The sequence below is a fragment of the Ursus arctos genome, unplaced genomic scaffold (genome assembly GCF_023065955.2).
Source record: "Ursus arctos isolate Adak ecotype North America unplaced genomic scaffold, UrsArc2.0 scaffold_27, whole genome shotgun sequence".
Taxonomy (NCBI): domain Eukaryota; kingdom Metazoa; phylum Chordata; class Mammalia; order Carnivora; family Ursidae; genus Ursus; species Ursus arctos.
Window position 1 is genome coordinate 27,623,582 of NW_026622952.1, and position 9,023 is coordinate 27,632,604.

General features: G+C 51.8%; 1 long non-coding RNA gene across 6 annotated transcripts in view; it reads left to right on the top strand.

Moving 5' to 3' along the window:
- LOC113262221 (uncharacterized) overlaps positions 1-7,927 on the top strand; it is an 11,040-nt gene extending 3,113 nt beyond the window's left edge. For 4 of the 6 annotated variants that reach the window (XR_007191662.2, XR_007191660.2, XR_003318689.4 and 1 more), the window contains 4 exons: positions 95-182; positions 2,322-2,439; positions 4,129-4,357; positions 6,928-7,927. This is a non-coding gene — a long non-coding RNA (uncharacterized LOC113262221). The remainder of the gene's footprint in view (positions 1-94; positions 183-2,321; positions 2,440-4,128; positions 4,358-6,927) is intronic. The other 2 variants (XR_007191657.2, XR_007191663.2) reach the window with 2 other exon arrangements.
- The last annotated feature ends 1,096 nt before the right edge of the window (positions 7,928-9,023 follow it).

Genomic DNA, 9,023 nt, shown 5'->3' on the forward strand with positions numbered 1-9,023 from the left:
GAAATCTGCCTAATTTGTATTCCTGTATTAGAAAAATATACATATTTCATCCAGAATGTAATGCTATAAATATGTGGCCTGCCTTTCTGCACAGGACTGTGTGGCTGCGAGGATATTCTTCACTAAGATAGCTGGGAGACTGGATTCCTGGTAAGCCCGGGACCCCACGGGCAGCCCTTCAGGTAAAGTGAGGACTGACACCTCAGAAATACTTGGGGATGGGAGGTCTCCTTCTGCCCTGGATGGTGTTGGGGTGGTTACAGTGCGAATCATGGCGCCAGTGGCCTGGAGGGCCTGGACTGGCCCCCCACCCTCACGTGGTGGAAGAGGTGCTGTACTGTGCATATGTGAGCCAAAGCACAGCAAAGCCAGCAACACGGGCACAAGGCAGTGTGTTGGGAGTAGCCCATTAGGAACAGGAGGTATCTGCCTCATTTCATCAGTCATCAGGACCGCTGAACGTATTTGCCTAAGGGCAGAGCTGGAGGAATCTGGGGGGTGGTGTGGGATGTTCTAGGGACCCTCCGAACACAGACCTCTGGGAGCCTTGGGTGTTGGAGGATCCCTGGGCCCAGTGGGGCATCCGGTTCAAGTTGCCACCTTTGAAAGCATTTAAGGGAGAAACCACTCCAGACCGTGGTGGTATGTAGGTTTGGGGGCCCAAGCTGAGCCGAACAGCCCACAAGGTAACCAGCAGACAAAGGTTAGGTAACAGTGAGGGGCTGACTGTGCACCCTCAGGCTGAGCCTAATTGTCAGGGACCCACTATGCATGCACAGCCAGAGGCTGGCTGAGAGGTGTCTGACTGGGCGTGAACAGGCAGCCCAGGCCTGAGGGAATGCATGCAACTGAAAAGACAAATGGGAGGGAGGGAGATCCTGGGCCCTGGAGCAGGCTCCAGATGGACCCCTTTGACCTCAACATAGACCCCAGGGAGTGCTGGTTGTTTGAGAAGCCCCGGGACTCATGAAGCCTCCCAGTTTCAAAAGGGATCTGTCTGTGCCAGTCTGAAGCTTCTGCCTTTGAAACAGTTTCAGGGAGTAACCACTCTCCACCCTGGAGTGGTGCACTTTGGGGCATTGGCCTGAGCCCAGTATTCCATGAGGGGCTTGGCCAACAATGTTGGGGGGGGGGGCAGGTGAATGAGGAGGGCTGACTGTACACTCACAGGCTACTCAGGCCTGGGGGCAGGCCTGGACTTGGAACAGGAGACCATAGGTACAACTCTGACCCCAGTAGCCCACCATGGCCCTGATTGGCAAGGTGTCCTGGCAACTACCAAATGTGCGTGCACAGTTGGACACCAGTGATGGGGGGCTGACTGCATAGATGTGGCTGCCGTAGGCCCTGGAGGGCCTGGATCTTGAGAAGCAGCCATGAGCAAAGCCTAGGCGTGGATGCAAGCTCCTGGTGGGACATGGCGTCTGCAGAATCCAAGCTATATTCTTCCCAGCTGCACGTACCACCCCTGAAGACAGAGCTGCAGGAATCTGGGCTGACTTGACAGGAGGGTCTGGAGGGACAGTCAGGCTGCCCTCTAGAGGGACACCTGGAGAAGCCTGGGACCCCTCAAACAGCCAGTCCACCTGGGGGTGACTGTCACAGGTTGAACCTGCCACCTCAGAAAGATTGTTTTCGTGTGGGCTGCCTCCACCCTGCTGCTCTGGGGTTGACCTGGAGCTCTGCAGTACTGGAGGCCAAGGTGGGCTAGTGGGCTGGCAAAGTGTAGACAGTGCTTCTACAGACCATGCGGGTCAGGGTAGCCACGGACCTGGAACAGGGCAGTTGTAGGAAGAGGCCGTGTCACAGGTGTAGTCTACTTTGTGGGTCCCTGAAGTCAGTCTCATAGGAAGTCTTAGCTCACACAGAGTTACATATTTCCACTGGAGCCAAGCTAGATGCAGTTGCACTCCCTTGTCAGCATGGGTCCAGCGGCTTCCTGGCTGGTGTATCTTCCCACAAAAGACCCCTGGGAGCCTTGATTGCTGGTAAAGCTGGGGACCCCATCAGGCAGGCAGGGTTGCTGGGGGCTGACTGCCACCACTTTCAAACTGCCTCCTCTGAAAAAATTCTCGGGGGTGGGATCCCTCTGCCCAAGAGACTGTGTGGGTGATTGGGGTGTGGGCAGAACTCCACAGGCAGAGAGAGACCTGGCTTCCTCAAACAGGCGAGGGGGTGGCAAGGCATGCAGATGCAGGAGCTGGGACCAGAAGAGGGCAGGTGTGCAGAGAGGTTGGCTCTTGTGAATGGGTCTTTGGCTATCCAAGTCCTCTGCCTAATTCCCAGCTATCTTACACAAAGGAGTCTGTTCTCCCCCCAAGGTAAAGCTGGAGGAGCATGGACTGCCTTGGCCAAACAGGGCCCACGCGGCTGTCAGGGTATCCTTCACGAAGAGACACCTGGGAACCTTGATTCCTGGTAACCCTGGGATGCCATCAGGTACACAGCCAGTTGTGGTAGGGACTGACTGTTGACTCAGAAACATGTTGTAGGGGAGCGTACCTTCTGCCCTGGAAGGTGTTCAGGTGTTTTGGGATCCAATCGAGGCCCCAGAAGCCTGGAGGGCCCCAGCTGGCCCTGCTGCCCTGTAGGGGGGGGGCGGTAGAAGTAAGGGGCACTGTGAGAATTGCACAATGCAGGGGACCCAGAACCCGAGGGACGAGGCAGGTGTTGTGAGTGGATGGTGACGGTATGAAGGATCTGCTTCGTTTTCATCATTGAATCTTGCTCTGAGAGCAGAGCTGGAGGAATCTGGTGAGCCCCCCCTGGATGAGCCTTTGTGGGATTGTGTGGGGGACCCACCAGACACAGACCTATGGGAGCCCTGGATGTTGGATAATCCCTGGGCCCAATCAAGCATGCAGTCCAAAAGGAGTCTGTCTCTGGGCAGTTTTAAGCTGCCACCTTTGAAAGAATTTGGGGGAGTAAGCTATCTTGACCCTGGGATGTGCAGGTCCAGGGAAACTGGCCAAGAGGAAATCAGCAGACTTCTGGGTGCCTTTCACATATGGGCCTGCTGGGCCTCACTTTCCTGCCCACATGGGTTTTTAGGAGACCAGACAGGCTAGGGCTTTTTCTAGGGGCTGGTTTAAGTAGGAGAGCTTGCTTCTTTTCTAAGCAAGGTTATCTCAGAGTGAAGGGTAAATTGTGTCCCCAAAGAGGGATAAGTCCATGTCCTGACGTCAGGACCTCATTTGGAAGTAGGATCTTTGCAGAGTTAAGTAGGTAATAGGAGTCATTAGGGCGGTCCTAATCCTGCCTGACTTGTGTCCTTGTAAAAAGAGGAGAGACACAGACACAGGAAAAGCCGTGTAAAGACAGAGAGTGTTGCAAGAGGCATTGCCACACCCTGGGGATCCCTGGAGCCTCCAGAAGCTGTGGCCCCTATGTGGCGGGTGGGGGGGGGGAGGAAGGGGGTGGACCCTGGACGGTTCCATGTCCCCTGCGTGGTGGTGGGGGGTGGACCCTGGACGGTTCCATGTCCCCTGCGTGGTGGTGGGGGGTGACCCTGGACAGTTCCATGTCCTCTGCGTGGCGGGGGACCCCCAGCCGGTTCAATGTTCCCTGCGTTGTTGGGGGGGGTGACCCTGGACGGTTCCATGTCCCCCGTGTTGGGGGGGGAGCAACTCCCACAGGATGCTCGCAAGTTGGTTCCGTGGGAGACTGCAGGGTGCTGAATCCCCGCACCTGCTTGGCCATCACAGCCTTCTTCTTGGGGCTCCGGTCAGCACGGGATGTCCCTGGGGCGTGGGGGAGCTGGGCCTTCAGCCTCCACATGGGGGCCTTCGGGTGCTGACGAAAAGTGCAAGTTACTCTGCCAGAATGATGGAAGGTGAACTTCTCAGTGGCCACCTGGAATGGGGGCTGCGAGTGGCACTTAATGACTAAATTAGAAGCAGAGAGGGTGAACGTTGTTGGGCTATAAATGGGAGGGAAGGTCTGATCCTGGATACGGAGTGTCCAGGACCCACAGACTGTGGATTCGTGGTTCCTGGGGCACCAAAGGGTAGGGTCACGGGGATTTTCCACAGTGGACGGTGGCGATGGTTGTACCACTCCTGAATATACAAAACACTGAGGTTTATATTTTGAATGAGTTAGTTGTAAGGTGTGTGAATTCTACCTCAGTACAGGTGTTATATCAGAAATAACTCGGGGATTCCAGAGCCACCTCCACAGTCTGTCGCAGGAGCTGTGAGCGGGGTAGGACCGGCGTGTCTGACCGGGCGCTCTGAGCGTGCCGCACAAAATCCCTGCCGCATGAAGCTCTTGGGGGCTGATTTGGACCTCAGCCCGCGAGGCCCAATCTGCGGCCTTGCCATCCTCTCAGGAATGAAGCATCGCCCCCCAGCAGAAGGTGAGTGGACCTGAACAGCCCCTCCTTCTCTCCCAAGAATGGTGACCGCTGAGCTGTACCATAGCAACCAAGGCAAGAGCGTGGTGCACGGAATGACCGAGAAGTTTGCCTCGGTGGGGTGGGCTCTGCGGAGTCCGGAGTCCTTGAGCCCCCGGCCTGAGGGCATGGGAGCTTCCTCCCCAGGGTCAGTGTCTCTGGCCTGGGTCCCTCAAGGGTGGGGGCTGTGCTGTGAGGCCTGGGGGTTGAAGCAGCCAGGGCATTAGCATTTTCCTGGTAGAAATCATGCTACTTCTGGTAGTTTGTTGGGAAGACCACCTTTTTAAAAGTAAAGAGTAACTTTAAACTTTTAATATTAGGAATCATTTTGTATATGTGGAAAATATAAAATTGTAAATACAAAGCAGTCATCCAGACCACGAAACAGCACAGACAGTAAGTGCCCGAAGTGCACTGCCCTGGTCATAACCTCCTTCCCCACCATGAGCTGTCACCCGGAATCTGGTGGTCACAGTATTCTGGTGCTCATGGTTTACCCCACATGTGCACCCAGAAATAATGTAGCCCAGCTCCGCCTGTTTCAACTGTGTGTGCAGGAGGGCCTAGTGCTGTCTGCTTTGTCCTTTTTTTCCCCCCCAGTTTCTTTAAAATTTAAATTCAATTTGCCAAGTTATAGTACAGCATTAGTTTTTGATGTAGTGTTCAGTGATTCATCAGTTGCATATCACACCCAGTGCTCATCACAACATGTGCCCTCCTTAAGACTTGTAAAAATACAAGTTAAAAAGTGAATGTGAAAATTGAGTTGATATAATAGGCATCTAGTTGAAATGAGAAGGCAAAAAGAAAAATACAACAGAGAAAAAATGCATGAGAAAAGGAAAAAAAAGAAAAGGAGAATTATATTTGAAAAATAAACAAGTTGTGAGGCCACACCTGGAGCTCAGTATACAATTTCCCCTGGCGTTGGGATTTTACAGTCTTAGGAGATCCATAGGATGGTCATCCACCTGTTCTTCCAACCTGCCGGCTGCTTCTCAGGTAACCCTGCCTGGGTGGAGTTGCCCCGCCCCTGTCAGGGGGAGGGGCTCAGTGGAAACCAGCCTTCTTCTTTTTTTTTTGAGAATTTAATGACTCTTTATTAATAATATTTTTTAAATTTTATTATGTTAGTGGAAACCAGCCTTCTGTGTGGCTCTTGTTCCCTGGAGGCTTTCCGCTCCTCTTCAGTGGGTCAGAGCATAAATGGCCATGGCCAAACCTCTGGCCCAGAGCAGAAAAATCTCAGTCTCCCTGCCGTCTTTAATAAACCCTCCAGGGCAAACAGTCTCCACTTCTGCCTGCAACGCTGAAAACCGCAGCCTCCCGGCTGTGTGTGCCCACAGCAATCCTCTCAGAAGTGTTTTCAGGGCCTGGGAGAGCCTCGGCCCTTTGCGCTCTTAAAACAGCCAGCGGCTGAGAGCTCCACATACCCGTACCGCCGGAATCAGATCTGGGTTCCACCCTAGGGCCCCTTCCTGGTCACTACTGCTCTGTGAGTCTTTACCTGGTTGTGGGCGCAGGTTCCAGATTTTTTCAGGCTGTTCAAGGAAAGAGTGGTTATCGACTGGCCTGGTTTGCGGTTTATGGCAATCCGAGCTGAGAGTCCCTTCCTGGGCTCGCTGACCATAACCTGCTTCCTGGCTCCAGTGCTCGGGCCAGGAATCTCCTTTTGCTCGCTGGTCCCTCGTAACCTGAGACCACAATGCCCCACCTAGAATTCCGCCTTTTCATTTCCTGAGCCCCTTTCAGATAGGGATGTGTCTTACTACAGCAGATTTCTAAGGGTTCCGATTTTGTGCTCTGGTGTTATATCAGTTTCCAGGCTCCGGCTTATGGAGGCTCCTCCCCCTTCTGTTTATCCTCTGATATCTCTCCGAAGATTCATGACTCCGAGCGTCCTACCTTGCAAAAAGCAGTGCTTTTGCGCTTGTAGAGATCCAGATATATATTCTTACATCTCAGGCTGATTTCATGGGTGTTCAAAATGGTTTGACAAGAAGATGTGGTCCATATATACAGTGGAATATTACTCAGCCATCAGAAAGAACCATTACCCAACATTTGCAGCAACATGAACGGGACTGGAGGAGATATGCTAAGTGAAATAAGCAGAGAAAGACAATTATCATATGGTTTCACTCATTTATGGAACATAAGAAATAGGGAGATGGGTAGGAAAAGAAAGGGAAGAATGAAGGGGGCTAAACAGAAGGGGGGGATGAACCATGAGAGACTGTGGACTCTGGGAAACAAACTGAGGGCTTCAGAGGGGAGGGAGTGGGGGATGGGCTAGCCCGGTGATGGGTATTAAGGAGGGCACGTATTGCATGGTGCAGTGGGTGTTATAAGCAAATAATGAATCATGGAACTTCACATCAAAAACTAAGGATGTACTTTATGGTGACTAACATAATAAAAAATTATTAAAAAAAAAAAAAAACCAAAATGGTTTGACAGATATCCACCTAAATTCAGGGGACCAGTTGAAATGGGGTCCCCTACTCCTCTGCCATCTTGCCTCCTCCCTACAGACCTTTTGAATGGCTCCTTGTGAATGAACCCAATCAAGACTTCTGGCAGCATGTTCATCCCTGGGAAGAGGGATGCCATAGCCCCATGCTTTACAGAGGAAGAAACTGTGGCAGGGCTCGTCTAGAGCTAGAATCAGCTCCGACACTAACTGCAGAGTTAGAGGCAATGCCAGGGTCAGGAGAGGAGCCAGCTGCAGCACTGGCTCGAGCATGAGCTCCAGTGTTACAGCCTGCGCCCACAGCAGGAGGACAGGGGCCTCTGGGACAAGCTGCAGAGGTACAGAAAGCTCCAGCAACAGCACTACCACCAGAACTGGAGGCAGAAAACACTAGTTTCAGCTCAAACACAAATGCCAGAAAGAGAGGCAGTTTTATCCCCAACTCCTGTGAAAGCTCCCACGATACTTCTTTAGCACCAGATCTAGAGCTAGAACGAGGTCGAGTCAGAGGTCCAGAACTCGTGGAGGCGCACCAGTTCCAAGCTGGAACCTGGCCGGCTCCAGAGCCAACACCAGCCGCAACCAGGGCTCTAGTTCCTACACACGAGCTACCAGTAGCTCAGGCAGCACCACCGGCAACTCCAGACACAGAGACTGTCTTGTCCCCAATTCTCGTGTCAACTCCGCCGCCAGCTCTAGAACTGTGACGCCTCTATAGCTCCATCACCAGCTCCAGAGACAGAGCCAGTGCCCCACCTTCGGCTCCAGCATCACCTCCTGACACAGAGCCAGCACTGGCTCCCCCTGCAGAGCTAGAGCTGGTGGGCGCTGCACAGCAAGACCAAATCCAGCAGCAGCCCCAGAGCTCGAGCTCCAGCCCCACTGCCCGTCCCAGGGGATGAGCCACAACCAGGGCCAGTTCCACCGCCAGAGTCTTCATGTCCTCTCCGGGAAAGGCATTCCTTTTCTTTTCGGCTTTTTTTTTTTTCTTTTTATGATTACGTGTATGTTATGTTTCAAACTTAATATAAAATAAACTTTATCTTTTTAAACATTTAAAATTGTACAATTCACTGACATTAACTACATTTCCCATGCTGTGCACCATCACCACTATCCAGTTCCAGAACATTTCCATCACCCCAGAGAGAAACCCCGCACCCACTAAGCAGTCGGTCACTTGCCATTCCCTACCTCCCCTGCTCCCTGGCAACCACTAATCTGGCACCTGTCCCTACTCATTTACCTAGGATGAATTTTTCATACTCATGGGATCATACAGTGTTTGGTACTTTGCATCGAGTTTCTTCCACTCAGTATAACGCTTTCGAAGTTCACCCAGGTGATAGCGAGTACTAATGCTTCTCTCCTGTTATGGCTGAATGAATTCCATTGTATGAACATACCTCGTTGTGTTTATCCATTCAGCTGTGGATGGACATGTGGGTGGTTTTCATCTTTCGGTTACTGTAATAGTGCTGCTATGAATACTTATGCGCAGGCTCTTGTTAGAGTACCTGTATTCAATTCTTTTGGTTAGTGAATGAGTGGAATTGGGTCAAATGATAATGGTGTGCTTAACATTTGGAGGACTTGCTTCGCCCTTTGCCACAGCGGCTCTACCATTTTACATCTCCCCCAGCGATGTATGAGGGTTCCTAGTTCTCAAAATCCTCTCTAATACTTGTTATTTCTGTTTATTCAGTATAGCCCACCCCTGCCCGGGCATGGGAAGTATATCTTTGTGGTGTTGGCTTGCATTTCCCTGCTATCTACTGATCATCATTTCCCATGTGCTTAGTGTACCATCTGTCTATCTTCTTTGGAGAAATGTTTACTATTTTTAATGGGATTGTTTATGTTTTTTTTTTTTTAAAGATTTTATTTATTTATTCGACAGAGATAGAGACAGCCAGCGAGAGAGGGAACACAAGCAGGGGGAGTGGGAGAGGAAGAAGCAGGCTCACAGCGGAGGAGCCTGATGTGGGGCTCGATCCCAGAACGCCGGGATCACGCCCTGAGCCGAAGGCAGACGCCCAACCGCTGTGCCACCCAGGCGCCCCGGGATTGTTTATGTTCTTAAGTTGTAGGAGTTCTTTATATATTCTAGATGCAAGACCCTTATCAGAGTTATGATTTGCAAATATTTCCTACCAT